This window comes from Anthonomus grandis, chromosome 2 (assembly GCF_022605725.1).
Source record: "Anthonomus grandis grandis chromosome 2, icAntGran1.3, whole genome shotgun sequence".
NCBI lineage: Eukaryota > Metazoa > Arthropoda > Insecta > Coleoptera > Curculionidae > Anthonomus > Anthonomus grandis.
The window spans coordinates 36536701-36558203 of record NC_065547.1 but is presented as its reverse complement, the minus strand read 5'-3'; the positions used below and the strand labels follow the sequence as shown (position 1 = coordinate 36558203).

At 31.0% G+C, this 21503-nt stretch overlaps 1 protein-coding gene across 2 annotated transcripts in view; it reads right to left on the bottom strand.

Annotated features, from left to right (window-relative positions):
• LOC126750194 (leucine-rich repeats and immunoglobulin-like domains protein 1) overlaps positions 1-2907 on the bottom strand; it is a 93897-nt gene extending 90990 nt beyond the window's left edge. For both annotated transcript variants that reach the window (XM_050459727.1, XM_050459726.1), the window contains exon 1: positions 2550-2907. The gene's annotated coding sequence lies outside the window, so the exon portion shown is untranslated. The remainder of the gene's footprint in view (positions 1-2549) is intronic.
• Between the last annotated feature and the right edge of the window lie 18596 nt (positions 2908-21503).

The following is a 21503-nucleotide window of genomic DNA, read 5'->3' as shown; positions in this document are numbered from 1 at the left end:
TGTGTACAATAAAATTATGCATTTATAATAATTTTTTTATATCTAATTCAATAATTAAATAAAGAGTGCATCGTGTCCAATTAAATTATGCATTTGAATTGAATTTATTTTAATTTTTAACTAAATATTTAAGAAAAGCGTGAAATTTATGTGTTGCCTTTGTTTTCTTCAACATGAAGTAACATAGCAAAATCAGAATTTTTTTCTCCAGCTCTGCCGTCATTATTATTTTTCTCTGAGCATTTGTGTTTACTAATTACAGTACCCTTAGTCTCACAGTTGTTAACAATATTTTGTACTGGTTTGTTTTGTTTTTGTAGCATGTGGCATTTTATTATGCAGCCAGTTACAATTTTTATATTTTATTTGATTTACCATTATTACGTATCGCATATTTCTAATTACTGTGATAATTGATTTAAAAATATTCTTTATCCTTTATGCCAGTTATGATTTTTTTTAATGTTATCTTATTTAAGGGCGACTTAATACAATACAAGAGATATTGACCACGGAAACATAAGGAAATGAGACTTGGAACTAAGATAACTATTCTAATTAGAGATCTAAACTAAATACTAAGTCTTACATTTCTAAGGAAGGTAGTTAAATAATTAAATATTTTTGCATTTTCTAGTGCCAACAAATGCTTAATATTAAATGGACTAGCCACTTTACATTCAACGCGTAAATTAACCACTAGCATCTCGATTTCTTGAGTATATTTTTTACATTCAAAAAATATGTGATTTAGGTCACTTGTAACATTACAATTTGTGCACAGATTAGTAGGTAATACTTTAATTTTGTTGAGGTGTGCTGGGCAGCAAGCATGTCCTAATTTCATACGAATTATAGTTGGTTTAAAACGTTTTGGCACGTTTAGTTCACTATGCCAGTATGCAGAAGGTATTTTTAAAACTAATTTGCAATAACTTGCTGGAGATTCTTTGAAAATATTTTCCCAAATATCATTCCACTTAACATTTGTATTTTTCTTATAATTGCGTTTATATCAGTGAGACAAGGAAGATCAGGTATGTAGTTGCCGACGGCAATACTATTTTTGGCTAACAAATCTACCAGCTCATTAAGATTAATACCAGTATGAGCCTTAAGCCATAGAAATGTTACTTTTTTGTTAAAAAATGATAAATGACGTATACGTTTTTTATTTTTCCATAATATGGGGTTAACTTTATAAAACCAAGCATACCTCCTTTCAATGCCTTGAAGAACGTACATTAAGTTCAATAGTATAACATAGTTTTTGTTACTGTCTTGTAAGGCAAGTTTAAGTTCCTCTCTAATGGCAATTGCCTCAGAAGTAAATATGCTACAATTTTTATCAATTTTAAATTGATTCTGCACTGTTGTTTTATTTGGAAAATGCCTATTAGGGAAATTCACAAAGTACATTTCGAAGACTATTCGAGAACTATTACCCATGTAGCACCTCTTAATCATAGTTACTTTCTCTTGATTAGTGTAATAATTATTCATACTGACTAGTAAATAAATAAATGATAAAACTTTGACATAACATTTTGATAATTTGGCTGGTGGTTTCATATTTTAGATTTTACTTTTTTTTTTATAAATTCTAGTTTTTTAGAACAAAATTTAGTATGCTTATCTTACTCGCACCTTTAAAAAGTTTTTCTGTAAAATACCAATATTTGAAAGTATGATAATTTATATAGGATTTCCTATGACCAGCTTGGCGATGCACCACCCGGATATTACAGATATTATGAATGTCTTTAAAATGTTTTATGTTAAACAAATCAATTTTCAATAAAAAGTGTATATGATAAAATAATACAATTTAAAATCAAAAGTAAAGATCACATATAAATGTAACTTTTTAAAACCTTTAATTCCTATGTCAAAAATTGGAAAATTATTCGAAAGGCTAATTTAGTTAATTATTTTAATGTAGATATCAAGTAATACCGCTATACTTTTTAAAACTTTATTGGGTTATTTTAGATTTTATGTAAAAAGGATATTTACAGGATGATATATAATCATGACTTTTTTATAAAATTTAATAAGAATTGGAGTTGGATTTCTGAAAGAAAGGAAACTTTCGTCGAAAGTTCACCGTTTTCAGAATAAAAAATAAAGATTTATGAAAATGTTTGCATTTAATGTCTATTCTAAAAATTAATGGTTTTTGAAACATTGCTGCGTGGTTCGTGTCGTGAAATTTAATTTCTTTAGTTTCTTGACGTTTTCCAAAATATCTAAATAATTCTAGATTCAAAAGAAGTTTTTTTCTTAATTAATTGAAATATTGAAATATGTGGAATATATGTATATTCAAATTCCAACAGACAAAAAGTTGAGAAAGTTATTTTCTCCCAATGGGTTTCGAAGCAACTATTAAAATAAGAAAATTATTAAAATATTTGATTTTTCTTTTATAGGATCATAGGATCTAAAGATCTAACCAGCGTGAATAACCGTTTAATAAAAGAAGTATTTCCATACCCAGGTATACAGCTGACAGTAAATAGTTATATAAAACAAAAGGCCCAACTAACCTTCAGCAACCAATGAATTTCCGCTGACTGCTACCGCAATTCGGTTTATATCTCTGATGCATGTTTCCGCTTCCGACGTCAATCCTCTATTAAACTTTTTTCTATTAAAAAAAAATTCTTCCTGTCACAAATTTTCACTTGCAAGGATTTGTTCAGAAAAAAAAACTATTGCTGATGAAAGTTTTTCACTTCATGTGAGGTTTTTTAAACCCAAATCCCTAAATCATTAGTTAGTTTGGCATGTCGTCCCAGTTTTTCCCAAATTTTTCGGGAAAATATAAACAGGTGCCCGTGCGCGGATCGCGTGTTGAAATTGAGAAAGCACGACGTGATCGCACGCGAGTCGATATTAAATTGAAACCGAACCAAAGCGACATGAAATGAGTCGAAATGCGTGGATGTCGCGATGTTGCCGAAGAAGTTGATTGGAAGTAGGAAAATGTGATTAGGGTACAACAAATGACAGAAAAAGAGCTTTCAGTTAGTAGTTTGAACCTTAAAATACTTATGAATAGATTGTGTGAGGTTCGTCTCTTAAGCATGTATGCATAAACATGTACTCATGTAAAGGGTGTCCCATTTTGGGTACTTTTGCGGGATATCTCCGTTATTTTTAGGGATAGAGAGTTGCGGTTTTCGCGACACTGTGCTACTTTTTCGTAAAACTAAAGATGCTGTTAACAAAATTTTTATAGCCATTTTATTTTTTAACATACAGGGCATTTTTAAAATTTTTGCATTTTGGGACCCTCGTCGTATCTCCGTTATTTTTACAGTTTTTGTAAAAGTAAAAACTCATTCTTATAGATTTTTTTCCATAGAATCTAGTGGTATAGATATATTTTTTTTTGATTAATAGTTTTAGAGTTATAACCCAAACTTATGTTTTTTTAAATGGAACACTCTATATACTTATAGTTCATAAAATTGGTCTTTTTTTTACCTTTTTAAAAATATACAGTGCATCCCGAAAGTTATGTCTAAATTCATTTACAATTCAGAGGTGTGTTCGAAAAAAAAATGCTCGGACCCGTCGATTTTTATTTCAAGTTGCGTATTTTTGTACGTGAAGTTTCAATATACAGGGTTGCTCAAAAATAAATTACGACCGTCAACTTTATTTTTTCAAATGAAAGCACCTTTTTTATTTCATCTTTGAATTTCGCGTGGAATTCTACGTATTTTTCATGCATCATGTCCTATACCTAAAGTCAACAGTTATCGAAAAAAAGACGATTTATGTAACAAATAAAAAAAGAACAAAAATTAAGTTAAATGTTCAAAAATGTTGCCATTCACGGCTTGACAATATCCAAGGCGATCAATGAAGTCTCGTTGCACATTTTCAAACATTTCCAGAGTTATGGCGCGCACTTCTCTGCGAATTCTCTCTTTCAGGTCGTCTAGATTATTTGGCCTATTAACAAATACCTTCGACTTGAGGTATCCCCGCAAAAAAAGTCCATTGGTGTTAGGTCAGGCGACCTAGCAGGCCATTCGATGGGTCCTCTCCTTCCTATATATACACCGATTGGGAAAGGTTTCATCTAAAAATGTACGCACAGTGGCAGCATAGTGCGGAGGAGCGCCATCTTGCTGGAAAATTAGTTCTTCGTCAGGATAGTCTGAGTCCAATGGATTTGGAAATAAAGCTAGTAATGCTGGAACTAATTCAAATTGGAGAAAATCGAGATACACTTGTCCCGTTAAAGTCTGTTTAAAGAAAAAGGGACCTATTACTCTTCCGCGCACTATTCCATACCACACATTTAGTTTTTGAGGGTACTGGGTATTCACCTCCATCATCCAATGCGGATTTTCTGTTGCCCAATATCGAAAATTTTGGCTGTTCACACTACCATTCAAACAGAACGTGGCTTCATCGGAAAAAATAATATTTGTTACTAAATTATTATTTAGATTGCACATGCTTTGTAAGCGTTCACAAAACTCATTTCGCCTATCGAAATCGTCATCAAATAACTCTTGCACAGGAATAACTTTGTAGGGGTGATATTTGTGCTTTTTAACTATTCGGTGAACTATAGATTTTGCCATGTGTAAATTTGCCCCAATCTGCGACAGAGGAGTGCATGGATTTTCTTCCAAAGAAAACAAAACGTCAAGTTGTTCATTTTCATCTCGAGCAGGACGACCAGATTTCGGCAGATCTCTAACACGACCGAATTCTCTAAATTTAGCCCCTATTCTACTCACCACCTTTTGACATATCGGAGGACGATCAGGATGGATTTCATTGAATAATTGAGCAGCTTCTCTTTGAGTACGTGTTCTGTCACCAAACCCAACCATGCACAGAATTTCTATTTTTTCTCGTTCCGTTAACTTTACCATTGTGAAAACCGCAACTTTGCTCGTACACTTCACACTTGACAATATCTGTTTGGCGTACAACTGTCATACAGTTTCTATGAAAATACACGGTCACCAGCCAACAATAAAAAAACACGAATAAGTGGAATTTTGCTCTGTATAAAAATTCTCAGAGATAAGGTGAACTTCAATAATAATGTTTGGTCGTCTTTTTTTCGATAACTGTTGACTTTAGGCATAGGACATGATGCATGAAACGTACGTAGAATTCCACGCGAAATTCAAAAATGAAATAAAAAAAGGTCCTCATTTGGAAAAATTAAGTTGATGGTCGTAATTTATTTTTGAGCAACCCTGTATATACAAACTTCACGTACAAAAATGCGCAACTTGAAATAAAAATCGACGGGTCCGAGCGTTTTTTTTTTGAACACACCCCTGAATTTTAAATGAATTTAGACATAACTTTTGGGATGCACTGTATAACAGTATGGACTTATTTTCAAAAATACGCAAATAACTAACAATTTTCTAAATTAAATGCATAATTTAATAGTAGTCCATGAATAGCAATAATAGACAAATAAACAGTTACAAATTAATAACGACGATTGGGGAATTGCATCATTCTTATTTTTTCTGTAATAAAGGAACATAAAAAACAAATATATAAATTTAATAAACACTATAAGAAAACAACTATATAACAAAACAACATTTTTACAAGAGATGTTCAAAATGACGACCATCTTCTCTGATACAAAATTGGCACATTTCTGTATTCCTTTGAATAGCATTCAAAATAATAATTGGTCTCCTCAGATTTTGAAATGCTAAATAAATTGCGTCTTGAAGTTCTATGAGATTATTGCATTGTCTTTTATACACTCGATCTTGTATATACCCCCATAAAAAAATTTTATTTATTTTTTATTTATTAACGGTATTTACCAATTTTACTAAAATAAAATAAAACAAAAGATACTAATATTAATTCAACTTTAGCTTGATAATAGTAAGACATAAATCAATGTTACCAATTAATTTAAAGAAATATGTTAATTAAATAAAAAAACAATTTTTTTGTTATTTTTGGCCATGGCCCCCCATTAAATTATGAATTTGATCATTTAAATTTTGAAAATTGTATTTTTTTTTGCGTATTTTTGTAAATAAATCCATACTTTTATATAATTTTAAAAAAGGTAAAAAAAGGCCAATATTATGAATTATAAATATATAGGGTGTTTTATTAAAAAAAACATAAGTTTGGGTTATAACTCAGAAACTATTGGTCAAAAAAAAAATATATATACACCACTGGATTCTACGGAAAAAAAATCTATAAAAATGAATTTTTACTTTTACAAAAACTGTAAAGACAACGGAGATACGACGGGTATCCCAAGATGTAAAAATTTCAAAAATGCCCTGTATCTTAAAAAATAAAAGGGCTATGAAAATTTTGTTAACAGCATCTTTATTTTACGAAAAAAAAGCACAGTGTCGCGAAAACCGCAACTCTCTATCTCTAAAAATAACGGAGATATCTCGCAAAAGTACCCAAAATGGAACACCCTGTACATTTGTTAAAAAATATCTATTAAAAATATGTATGCATTTAAAATTCAATCTACCTAGCCTGGGATGACTTCGTTACGGAAGCGTGAAAACTAGTTATTAATGTAACAATTGGGCAAAATATCGCTTTTTATGAATGGGAATTTTTATCTCCAAAAAACGGGCATTTACACATAAGTTTGTTATTCGTAATATTATAGGTTATTGTACCATCCTTGAACCAAAAACATTACGTTCTTATACAGTGCTTTTATGTCGAAAGGAACAAATAATACATTTAAAATTCAGGTATTTTTTTCTTATTTTATTTTTTTGGACACATCGGTTAGTATTGTCACTTGCGCATTTTTTTAAATAAAACACCCTGTATATTATGCCGTTTTACAATTCTATGATATATTTTGCATACTTTTTGTATCGCAAACTATATTCCGAAAGTCAATGAATTGTTAAACGTGACGTAAGAGTGAGAATATGAAATTAAAATATAAACATTTATTCTAGATTTATTACAATTAATGTTTCGTTTGTTGTCCAATTATTGTTTGTCAACTCAATGCGTCCTTTGCAATGAAAATTTTCGTAACACGGCGTCGCAAGCAGAAACTATGACACCAACATTAATTTTTTATCTAATTAGTACTTGATTTGCCTACTTGATAATAGTTTGTCATATTAGTTGTCATTTTACAATAGTCTGTCATAAACTATTTAATTCAATCGTCCTACAATTACTCATACATCAGTAGTTGAATAGAAGTCCATATTTTGTAGGAGAATGTGTATATAAAGATTAAATTAAATAAATAAAATAATTTTTTTTTATTCCCGATAACGGGTAATTTTTATTTTATTTGGTGAACGTATATGTTTTTTGTAATGTTCTGTATCTGATGATGGCTGTTTACACAGCCGAAATGCATAATACATTTAACTAAGTGACCTACACGCATTTTTCTTGGAGATAAAGACTTCCCCTATTTGCAATCTTTACTCATACATCAGTTTATAGTCCTTCAGAAAACTGCCCAGAGACAGTCAAATATTTTCTTAATCATACATTTAGTCCTGATCTCCAGTTCTCATTTCGCTTAGCCACTATAGCAGAAATTTCAAAAATAGTTTTAGACCTCAAATCTATTGCATGTGGTAGTGACTGCATCTCAGCGAATATGCTCCAACATTGTATTCATCATCTTGCTCCTCACTTGACTCATGTTATAAACTCCTGTTTTCTTTTAGGTTGTTTTCCTGATGTTTGGAAGACTTCTCTTATAATGCCTTTAGCTAAAATCACTGCGACCTTAGACCTATATCCATTATTCCAGTAATTTAGAAAGTTTTGGTAAAGTTTATTCAGTCACAGATTTATGATTTCTTTATCACAAATAACATAATCCCACAGGGCCAGTCTGGTTTCCGAAAGCGGCACAGCACCACGTCTGCCTTGTTAAAAGTTACTCAAGAAATCATTGAGGCTTTGGATAGAGGTAATACTATACGGCGCTCGTATTGCTTGACTTTTCTAAAGCTTTCGATACGCCTGCATTTAGCAAAATTGACCTGTTATGGATTCGATAACAATTCATTAAACTTCTTTAGGTCGTATCTTTCTGAAAGAAAGCAACTGGTGGTATTACAAAATCAAGCTCAGTCAAACCGCTCTTATATAATTTCTGGGGTCCTACAAGGATTTGTCTTGGGTCCTATCTTATTTCTAATGTACATAGTAGACATGTATAAGGTTGTTAAATATTGCAGTATTCAGGGCTTTGTGGATGATATGCAAATAATTATTTTTTTAAAGCTGATGACGTATTAGGGGGTTGTAGTATAATAAATGAAGATTTGTCATGTGTTTCAACTTTCTCGTCGAGCAATAATTTAAAATTAAATCATAGCAAGTGTTCTGTAATGTGTTTCTCTTCAAAAATTACGAAAAAATTATCTTGGATAATTTACAACTATTTGTGGGGGAAACGCAGTTAAAAATAGTTGATAACATTAAGAATCTTGGTGTAATTTTCGAGGAGGACTTCAAAATGCACGTTTCTGACGTAATTAAAAAATCCTATTTTGCGCTAATATAAGTATCATTAACTACAAAGTACGCAAGAAATTATGCGAGTTCTTAGTACTTAATATTATGAACTACTGTGACATTGTTTATGTTCCTTGTTTAGATAAAGTCACTTTTACATTAAATGGACACGTTAACAGGCAAAATTGTAGTTATAGGGCAACCAAAAACTCATTGGACTCAAGAATACCATACACAGCGCCTTTAAAAAATTAATTTGTAGGCAGGTACTGTGAAAAAAAAAATTGTGAATGCACCGTATATTTGCGAAAATCTTAAATTTAATTCTTATTGTGAATGGAATTTGATGTTTGTAGCTGTATGACCCGTAAACGCGTAATTTTTTGACATATTTAGATATTTTCTATCACACACATTTAACAGGAAATTATTTTAACTTTCTAATTGGATATTCTTTGGATTGGGATATCCCTGATATTTTTTCATATGTCGATACAAAAATTATATTTTAAAAACGCATTGTATCCTACTTCTCGCTTTTTGAAATGTAACGTAAAATGTACAGGGTTATTCACGATATACAACACGGAATATTATAACTATAGGTCAAAAAAAAAAAAGATTATCAGAGGCGTTCCAGAATTTCAAAGTGCAGAAACATATCAAAATAATGTTTTTTTTTAAATTGAATACCCTGTACATTATTTGATTTTTGGATACTACATAAACGTAGGTTTTATTAGCAAGGTTTACCCAGCCTAAAAATTAAAGTTTTTGTGATTTTTGTGTTTTGACATGTGTTTTCTCTTTTTGTGCCATATTTGCACTGAGAAGCATTAATATAATAAATTTTACATTTTATTTCTAAAAAGGGTATTATTTTGTGGGATTCCATTAGGTATCCCTGAACATATATGTAGTCAAATTACGAGACAGTTTTACCACTAACCAAAGCTGTTTATTTTACTATCGACACGTGTTTCGCTAACGACGTTACATCTTCGGGCGAAGATTAAAACTAAACTAAAACTACTTACAAGTGGCCTTATATACTAATGATGTAACAGAGCGGAAAATGCAATGAACCTTGGCCGAACAAATCTTTAACACTAACCAAACTACTTAATTTACTATAAGAGATTGGACCTTTATACCTGTTAAGAATGTCTTTTTTTTTGATTTTGGAATATTGTTGAAATTTTGCTGAAACTTACCTTATTCCCTTTAAAAAAAATTGAGGGTCTATACCCCACTTGAAAGTTGAAGGTTATATTTTCTTCATTTAAACTTGTCTCTCTCAAAAAGAAATTTGACGTGCTTTTAGGTCTTTTTGAAAGGTTTTAATTGAAAGAGTTAATGTGTGGAAGTTATTTAATTATTAGTAATTATTATTTTTTTATATTCTTATCTTGCTTGCTATATGTTCGGATTCTATCAAGTAATAACATAAAAGAATTGTGAAATAAAATAAAATGAAATTTTGGGGTATAAAACTAAAAAAACCCACCTTTAAAATCTTACATGATCATGATTTGAGTTTAAGCCGGTATAGACGACGTTGGTTTCTATTTCTATAAATTTATAATATCCTAGTACGAGAGGATCAAAATTTTAATATAAGATTTATATTAAAATATAGTGAAATAAACTTGGAACACATCAAACTGATCTTCGGTAGGAACACAGCCTATACACCTTTAACTCTCCAAATAGCCTAAATCTTTGTTGTATTTCTATTAGAGCATGCGCAGCTGTTCCAACTGTTATATTTTGTTCCTTATATGCTGTTACCAATCAGTACGCACCATAAAGTGCACATTAAAATATATATTTATCGTTAATTGATATGCACTTAATTTTAATTTTCTTGTATCTATGCCATTGTAGTCGTAGTAAATGTGAATATCAAAAAGCAGAGCGAATTTAAAAGATTACTAAATCAAGGCCAATTTAGTTTATAACATATTTTTCAATCAAGTGTAATTTATTTTGAAACTTTATGAAGACTATAAATCAATAGTAATTACATGCAAAGTGTTAACTTATAGAAAATAAACATACAACTTATAAACAAAGATATTATAAGCTTAAAGATAAAATTTAAACATGAATAGTTCCACTACAACTACACTATAATACAAACAAACCTAATACTATATTATGTATGTTGTATTTAACCGCTTAAGACTAGTGCTAATAAGATAGCAATCTCTGAATTGCTTATCTGCCTTATATTGAATATATCCACATAGTATTATCCTTAAGGTACTCTTAGATATTTTAAGGTGGATGAACTCAATTAAATCACAACCTGTGTACTTAACATTTTATTAACAATAAAGTATATGAATATAATCGCCTGACCGTCCCTTCTAGTGACAAGTGTCTGTAACTGAAATGATTTTAACATCACCCTGTATGAGCCCACTTATATATCACAAAAAGAAATCCTAGAAATCGTTTTTGAATCTTCTCAATCATTTCTGAGTTTTAAAATGCAATAGAAGACCAGATGTTTGAAGCATATTCTCACCAGGGTATTACAGAGTTTAATAATTGTGCTTATTCTGAAGTTATTGCCATCTCTGATAACAAACCCAGTGCACAATAAGCTTTGTTAGTTATTTCATAATAGTGAATATTATTATTAAACCTCATGTTAGTTTGAAATATAACTCCATTATCCTTCATAACACTGCCTCTCTCAACTCGATCAGAATCCATAAAATATTCTTCACTGTCAAGTTTTCAGGTATAGGATACACACATGAAAATAATTCCTTAAAACAAGGAAAAAGGTTCTTTTGTATATTTAATTTTAATTTAAGTAGGTAATTAACATAAGTCCTTTTCCTTAAAACAATTTCTTACATTTCATTATTTGAAGAGTCGGCTCGAACAACGTTGTAACTCGCAAATTTTATAAAATCGACTTAATCATGGAATAACGCTGTATGGCACCTAAAGCAACTGTATGATAGAAGAATATCCCTCTCTTTTTAAATATCCCCCCTTAAATTAAATATTTTAGTTTGCCATTTTGCCGATTTCCGCAGAACAAAGTTGTAAGGAGTAGCGCACGAGATTGTTTGGGCGAATATTGTTACATTTTTGACGTCATGTCTGTGGTAAATTTATCGGATTCATTAAATTACAGAATACATTAAATCGTGGTAAAAAACGCAAATCTAACATTGCTCAGTGGCAAAACAATAAGTCAAAGTTAGCTAGAGACAAAGGAGAAGAATATCTAAGTAAAAGAAAGAAGATGCTACCGGCAATGGTCCCGCCAGAAGAGGTAAGTCGAAAAATGTTGTAACTGTTCTATTTTGGCGCGGAAATTTAACTGTCATGCGTTCGCAAGGTTTTTATAGTTTGCTTGATGAAAAAATGTAACTGTATTGTTTTTACTGTGCAGACTATGTACTTAAGAGTTTATCATTTTGTTGGAAAAGTTAGTACCTACATATTTAGCATTATAATTTTTTTAATGTCCTTGTGTCATTCATAATATTACTAGTACCATTTCAATTTTCATCATCGTTTCATTATTGCCTTCATATAGACATATTCTCTTGCTTTTCAGAATGTTGTATGCCGCTGTAAAAGGGGATGTTTTGCTGCAAAGCTAGAAGGCAATAAACGTACGATTTTTTCAAAATTCAGAAGTCTTACTTATAATGAAGAATCCCAATTTCTCGCATACCAATGTATTAAGATACGTCAACCGATAGGGCCAAAAGTAAAAATCAACCAAATCCACGCCGGAAGTGTACAGTTTTTTATTATTTACCTCTTGAGCAAGATCAGATACGAGTTTACCAAAAAACTGTCACAGATACCCTTAGAGTAACACCTCGAAGAATACAAATGTTAGTAGAAAAATTCAAGAACAATTTTGACATTAAAGATTTCCGAGGACGTCATACCAATCGGCCACATGCTATTCCAGGAAATGTCAAAGAGTTGATCAGGGAACATATTTCGTCTTTTCCTAAACAGGAAAGCCACTACTCACGATCAAAAACTCATACAGAGTTCCTGTCCGAAGATCTCAACTTAAAAATAATGTATAAGCTCTTTTGTGAAAAATATCCAGATCATAAGAATATATCAATCAGGACATACAATGATACATTTTCGAAACTAAATCTAAAATTTGGATTACCTCGTTCTGATACATACACATTTTGCGACAAGCATTATATTAAGTTATGTGCTGCCAATACTGAGGAAGAAAGACAGAAAATAACACAAGACATGCAAATTCATCAGATGCGTGCTAAAGCAAGGTATGCACAAATCAATGAAGATACACAGCTGGCAAAAAGCAATCCATCTAATATTTTTGTTCTATTCATTGATTTGCAACAGGTCTTATCTGTCCCACTACATCACTCCAGCGTATTTTACCAACGCCAGTTGTCGAATTATTATTTAGATATACATGATGCGACATCTAACGATGCGTTTATGATTCTGTGGAATGAAACAGTAGCAAAACGAGGATCCATAGAAATTTAATCTTGTTTACTGAGGTACGTAAAAGAACATTTCCATCCATTGCAAACAGGCGAAAGAAAGCAGCTAATAATATGGTCGGACAAATGTGTGGGGCAGAACAATAACTGGCGAATCATTACAACTTTAAAACTTTTGGTGGATCAAAAATATTTCACAGAAGTGCATCAAAAATTTTTGTCAACTGGACACAGCTTCCTGCCCTGCGATAGGGACTTTTCTTTAATAGAAAAAAAAAATTCCAAAGGTTTTCGTGCCATTTGAGTGCCAGCCATTGCCAACGCACGGGAAAGCAAGCCTTTTTATGTCTTGTGCATGAAAAGGGAAGATTTCAAAGATTTGAGAGATTTGGAAAAAGCTCTTTACAAAAATTCCAAATTTAAACTTACGGAATCACTATGGAATAAAATTAGTTCTGAAGACCCAAATACATTGTTTACAAGAGAGACTCATAACGCTCTTCGACCCTGGAACATATTACCATCAGGAAAAATATTGCAAAATATAAGGCTACTACTTTACCTTTTTCCAGCATGGCAAATTTGCCGTTGGCATATGATAGACCAATACCTATTTCGGCTGCTAAAAAAGGTAATTTAATAGATATGTGTCAGTATATGAATCCAGTTTATCATCCTTTTTACGAAAATTTGTTAACAGAACGAGTATTATTTTCCCTTACATGTTTACATTTACAACATAATATACTATCAGCCTAGTTCAAGTATTAAGATTATTAATGTATTTTTTGTTCTACTGTCATTTTTTCTATATTATAGATATTGAAGTAGGATACAGTATAGATTTAGTTATTAGTCTTACTTACAGTTAGTTTTGTTGGTTTTTACGTAAGGCAGACTACACAATCAAAATATATTAGTTCACCACGTTTTTTATTTTGTATCCCAGACTTTATAGTGTATTGAAAAATGCGCAAGTTATGGAAAAACGTTGTAAGTTACAAAGCAGTTATGTTAAATCGTGTAAATTTAAGCCTAAAAGCATGAAACAACGTTGTTACTGTCATGATCATGCAACGTTTTTCCATTTTAAAGTTCAAAAAAAAGGTATATAGATTTTTGCTGCTCCTGAAAAGTTGAAACAATGTAAGTTACAACGTTGTTTGAGCCGACTCTTCATTTAAATAGATTAATTTCTTTAAAATATTTTTTTTCCAATAATATGAAGTCTTCAAATTATGAATATATGAAGATATTAAATTATGAACGCGAGTATATTACCCCAAGACACAGAATCTTTATAACAAGAGACCAGATATAAGGGTTATATTTGGTCTAGGACCAGGTTATACTTGGTCTAAAGAACTGGTAACGTAGTCAGCCTAATTTTTAAGTTTTTATGACCCAAATCATTTTTATTGTACAATTTGAGTACTATATAGGTCACATATTAATTTTTCATCAAATGAATACTCAATAAGTGAAAAAATTAACTTGGAGATTTATTGTTCAACATTTTAGAAAATAAAGGAGAAATAGAAATATTATCAAGTTTGCATGGAAGAGCAGACTTGTTAAAAGAATTATTTCCACAAGTTGGCAAACGTTTACAATTTGAAATGCACTTCGAAAACTGTAGCTTAGATAAAGTAGGTGTAAGTGCGTTAAATTTAGGCATATTCCATTTGGAAATAATAAATAATATATTATTAGGAGATACAGGATGCAACAACAATTACTATAACATCCCAAAGTCTGCGTGATTTTGCGTTTGAAGAGGACACACAAGGGAAACAACCTGTAACTGCGGAATTAAATAATGTGGTGAATCCAATGTGGAAAATACCATTTTGACACCACCTTTGCTGGTAAATGAAAATACGCCTATAGAGAACTTTAAAGAACCTTTACCCGATTGACCTAAAAACACTTTTAACCCCATCCCCATCAGGAAAAAGTATTTTAAAATACTATGAAACCAACAAAATGTTTGACTAATGCCACAGATATCGACTAGTCAAAATTATTCTTCAGCATATATATACAACTTTATTGTTAAAGAGTAAGTAATTTTCTTTATTGTTAATATCTTCCTAGTACAGTTAATTGAATAACTTAAGAAACAGAGAAGGTTCCCTTTTATAAAACATCTTAAACAAAAACATTCCAAGAGGCTTTAGAAAACTGCGAAAATATTTTAAATAAAACGACAATTGATATAACACGACAATTTGTAAGGTACCCGGGGGTAATAAGGCCCACCTAAGAAATTATAATTAATATCTACGAGAGAAATTTACTTTTTCAAAACTTTTATTATTATAAAAAATAGAAAAGGGTATAAACAACATATTTGAACACAAAATAATCATACTTATAAGTCGAGACGCGAACATTAAAAAATTGACTTCTGGGCCTTAAAGCCTTAATGAGGTCCATATAATTAAATGAACAAAAAACAAGTCAAACGATTAAATAACACTAAAAAAATAAAATATTAAAATAATGATATCCAAACATAAATATCAAAAATATCCTTTTGGGCCTTAATATCTGCATTGACATATAATAGGATTTGAATGAGAAATAAAAAAAATAACAGTTTAACAAAATACTGAGGCAATAAAAAATAAATGTTACACACTAAAAAAACAGTATCAAAGATAGGTAAAATATGGTATTAAGTATAAATCTAAGACTTAAAGCATACAGCCTGGACACAAAAAATTTTCAGTATCGTCCTCAGTCAAACCAACACAATCCTCATGGACCCAAAAACCATAAGAAGCACATCGTCTCATATCTGCTACATAGTCTTTGTAGCAAATCACACAGTGCCATTCCTCGTTATGTTCTGATGCAATGGAAGACACAGATTCAGATGGCGATTTAGCTGTATTCGGTAAGGCTGGAACGGGATCAAGTTGAGACTCCACCTCCTTTAAAAATACGGATCGCTCGACTTCAACTGCTTTGTAATTTATAGCTTTACTTTTAAGTAGGTGTAAAAACTTCAGAAATTCTTTCCCTGTTTAAATCACGTATAGGATGTTTATCCCAGTACTTTAATAATTTATCGTCCCAATAAGCTTCAAATGCTCGAAATATAGCTTTGTCCATCGGCTGAAGCTCATGGGTGGTATTACTCGGCAGACAATATAAGTGAATGTCATGAGCTTCTGCTTTCTCAGCAATGCTAATATCCAAATGGCATTTGGCTCCATCAAACATTAAAATTACTGGCGGAGGCGACATGTATTCAATAAAATGGTCTAGCCCCTTATCAAACGTTTCTATCGTCATACTCCCTTTAGGAGTCATCATAACTTTTGAGCCAGCCGGTAAGCCATCTGAGTAGGTTGGCTTCATTCTCTTGCCCTTAAAAAGATGACAGGCGGTATGGCATGTCCGAGAGCATTAGCGCAAGCGACAATAGTTGCGTTTTCGGCGTGTTCATGAGAAATGAAATGCACTCGTTTTGCTCCTTTGGCTGCTAGAACGTTTTGTTGGTGGTGAAGAGGTCAAGCGACAACCCTTCTCGTCTCGTATATTATAAATTTTTTAGTTCTTTATTTTTTAACTGAGTGCACTCCAACAAATCTCCTAGTTTTTTGAAATTATCTTCTACGATAAAACGATTTAATTTTTGGGCTCTTGCTGAATTCATGAATTGAGATTGACGTTTTGATATTCTCGGATGATTTTTTAGACGAAGAACTCCTTATCCACTCCCTACCAGCGAGACGTTTTTCCTGATTGAATGCAATGCTTAATTTTCTTTTGCTCAACATACCTGAACACAGACCTTCTTAATGCTTTTGGTGTAAGCGGAAAACCTTTATCGGCTAGCCGAATTATTTTATTCTCAAGATCAGTCTCTTCATTATCGGTTAAAATTATTTTTCTACCTAGTTTTCTCTTCACGCTTTGTGATTTAATGTGCTTCCTAAGTGTTCTGAGTATTCCGCATTTTTGTTCCACCCAGCGCTGAGATTTTTCCTCGTTAATATAATTTAATGCCTCTCTCATCATCTCTGCCTTTTTTACCCATCTTCTGCAAAAGAATAAATAAATCCAATGAATACGTGTATTCATGGCGGCAGAAAATAAAGCCCAAGCCTTTTTTCAATGCTTTGCAGAAAATAAGGACCGGGCCTTATAACCTGTAGCACAATAAAATTTATTTTGAGGTTATGAAACAACAAACAAACCCAACATAAAATGAAACGCTGCATAAAATGAAACTATCAGATACATAGATTATCATGCATATATTATAATGAAAAATCTACGTATTATTAAAACAATTTAATTTGCTAACTTCCGGTCGAAATACTTATAAAATATAGCACAGCGTTTTTATATAAAATTTATTATATAAAATATAACACAGGATTAGGTACTTTAAAGGGAAATAAACACTTAAATAGGCTTAAATTAAGTACTTTCTTTTTTGAGTGTACTACTGCACACTTTTTAACGTTAAAAGCCATTTTTTGAAACTTTGGACCATTGAACAACTGACTTTAGATCATCTTGCAATTTATCTGTATCTTCCCTGTTAGAAATTGTTTTAAAAAGTTTAAAATTGTCAGCATACATTAAGCTGTTACCAAATTCACTACAGTCTGGTAAGTCGTTAATAAATAAAATAAAGAACAATCGTCCAGGTTTGCTCCCTTGGGAACTTCAGAGGATTATTTATATTGGTGGGAGAAACAGTTAAGATAAATAAGATTTCAATGAATTAAAAGCTTTTTCTGAGGAACCAAACCGTACTAGTTTATTTGAAAGAACAATTGAACTTATCAAATGCCTTTTTGCAATTAGTGTACAAGACGTCTAATTACTCCCTCGCCACAATTAAATTTGTACTTAATATGTGATGGGAGTTACGAAGAAATAGAAAAAAGCAGAACTTTTTTTTCTTTGCTTAATTTAATTAAATTCTAGATAATAAAATCGAAAAACTCTAATTTGTTACTAACATTCGATTACGAATTCGTGACACAATTAAGTTTTTCGATAATACAACCAGGTCAAATACCTTTAAAAGTGTTTTTTAATTATATTTCATGATAGACAACATCGCATATAGTACTTATTATAAATATCCCATAAGCGCGTGGTAGGTAAGTTTGGAGACAATCTGCGGCGTATGCATTACATGCGCCATGGGTACGGTCGCGGCTGACACAAAGAGGAGGTCATACACCTACTAACTATCCCATTCAGTTGCGTAAATAACAGAGTATAAAATTTAAATACATCTCTCGACCTACACCTTATCTCTTTATTACCATGAGCACACGAGAGTTACTTTATGTTTTTTCGTCTCGTAGTACCATCAACATTGTAATACGTAATATAGTTTAATTGAGTTCAAAAACAAATTTTTAGATAAGCATGCATATTTAGAAATCAATTTAAATTGCCTAATTTTCATTTGACCTTTTCATATAATTTTTTTTCTGATATATATTTGTAAAGAGAAAACTGTTTGAACATGAATCTTAATGCCCTTCTATAACCCTTTTGCCAATTAAACTATTTTAATAATTATCATTTTGAACAATAGTGAAATTCTCTTATTTTTTCCACGTTTAAAAAATTTTGAGTGACTGATTTGAAAAAAAAAATCTGCATATTTTCCTAGTTTTTACCATTCAAGTTAAACAGAAGTTGGTCAATATTCCAGTATGTCTACTTCACTTCGGTAATATTTGTTAGGAAAAAATTTTAAGATATTTAATTATTATTTGGAAAATTCAGATCTTCTAAATGGCACTGCTTCAAAAATATTATTCGAGCGTAAGTATATTAACACACTTTTAATAATGTCTATCAATACAAGAAAAAAAATAAAATTAAAAAGTTGTAAGTACCCATATTTATTTTATCTTTGAGGAAATTAATACCTGAATGGACAAATAAACGGTGAAATCGAAAAGTGTTTAAATTCCCTCGTTTAAACTTATTTCATTTTAAACTTTAAAAATCTATTACCTATTATAGCATAGGTAATTTTAATTTTGTTTTGTCAAAAGTAACGTGTAACACCAAAGGCTTTTATTTCGACGATAGGATTGTACAAGATGGGCAGTAAGAGAGCTGTTGTTCTGTTCTTGAGACTTCGACTTAAAATAGTCTTAGATGAAACACTATCAGCGATTTGACATAGGCTATTTGCTATCTAATGATGCTGATATTCTGAACTAAAATGTTGAGTCAAGATATTTAACATTCAGTAAACTTTTTAGATTTAATTAATTATCTATACATAAGTGAACAACTTCTTAAGTGCCAAAATACTCAAGCATTAACATGCAACAGAAAATCTTGATCATTCCCTCATTTTTGTCAGTATCATTCTAAACTGTTTCTTCGTAAGCCTATTACCTCGCCTCTACCGTATTGTATAGAGAAGTTCCTCGCAAACAGTCCAGCAAGGTTTAGGGCTTTGATTGTGAATTAAAAAAAACTTAGGGCTCGTAGTACTTTTGGTTTCAAGGGGATATTATTACCTTTTACACAATTAGAGCAACTGTTCGATATTTTTTATTTATTATATCAAAACAAATAGGTCAACAGACCGAAACCCAAAGGAACATCCACAAATTACGAAGGAATTACGAATTATATAAGGAAAGCAAACGACTTAGTGGCGAATTTCTGGCTACATTGGTTCTATAAAAACAGACTGAAAACAAATAAGAATTTCGAAAACTTGGCTGAGGTATATGGAAAAGTATCTAAACTATTACATAACTCGACTCAATATGATAGTTAGTTAGTTTATAGAGAAAGATCATCTGCGTGAAAGTGCTGTGTTTCAAGGGACTATAATCGATATTTGACTCTAAGATTTGTTAAATTAGCATGTAAGTAAAATGTACCAGTATTTTTATAGTCTAAGAATCTAAAAAGTTATTAGCCTACTACTTCTTACAATTAAGTCCATCATTCGATTATACTTGATGCTTAAGTAATTAATATGTTCTCCGAAGCTTTTGATCATATATGACATCCAGATCCTTCACTTTATTAGTCCTCTTAAGTAAAATTCTATTAAAATTATGGCCAAATTGAAATAAATTACTATTATGTATGAAACTAATAAATGCGCATTTATTATTATTAAGGCAAAGTTTATTTCTCTGACAATAGTCAAAAAATCTGTCCAAATCATTTTATAACAGAAAACAATTTTGACAAGATTATTGATGGAAGCAAAAATCTTAATATAGTCTGCATAAAGTAATATTTAGGATTAAGTAAAACATTTTGTAACATCATTTAAAGAGATTGTAAAAAGCACGATACTTGATTCGTGGAGGACTGGTGACCATGTACAGTGACATACTCGGATCGATTAAAGATGTACGACGCTAATCATCGAAGGATGTCTTCATGAACTCCTTCAAACAAGTTGGACAAAATTGATCATAATACTTTCTCTAAGAAAGTATTTGTTATTTTGTTGAATGCTTTGATGATACTGCATATACACAGGTGACATAAATATATCAAACACATTTAACGACTTTTTCACAACGATAGGCACTAGCACGGCTAAGAGAAATTAGTATAAATAACCTTAGAACATTAAAAATAACCATTGAAAGGCCTTTCAATGTTCTAAGCAAATAATAATAATAATATTAATAACGTTTATTATTTACCATGGAAATTACATAGAATATAAACTTACAGGTGTATTCAATAATAGAGGTAAATAAAAGCTAATGTATCAGACTCCTGCATGGAAAATGCAGGTTCTGTTCTACCTACATAGCTATAACATAAAAAACTTTTTAAACTAAACTACTTTTTAAATAAAACTAACGAATTAAACTAACAACTAATAAATTAAACTAAACTAACTACTAGATATAATGTACATACATTACATCTAGGTAGTTGATGATTTGACACAGATTACAACAATACACAAATACGGAAGAATATACTAGCCATTCAATTACAATTTATAAACAAGAAAAATGAAAAACAAATCTTCTAGCTCTAATATGCATGTTACTGATTATCTAATAAGATTTGTCTTACTTTTGTTTTGAATCTATAAATGGAAATCGAAATATCAGTTATATCAGGTGATAGCGCATTAATGATATGAGAATGATTTTTTGAAAAATTGATTTTTGTGTTTAGGAATAGTTAAAGATTTACTTCTTAAATTTAAGTGGTGAATGTCTGTCCGAAATGTAATTTTGTTGTATAGGTAGGACTGCGGTAATTAATAATTTTATAAAATAGCACACTGGAATGTAGCTTACGTCTATTAAACATATTAAGCCACTTAAGATCATTAAGCTTATGTGATACATGATCTCGTCTATTAATACCATTAATAAAACGAATACAAGAGTTTTGCATTTTTTGAACTCTATAGGAGTCTTGACCTTCTAGACAAGGTCCATAAACCACATCATAATGATTAAAATTTGACAACACAAAAGAGTCGCATAGCTCACGTTCAATATTCAGATCTAAGTA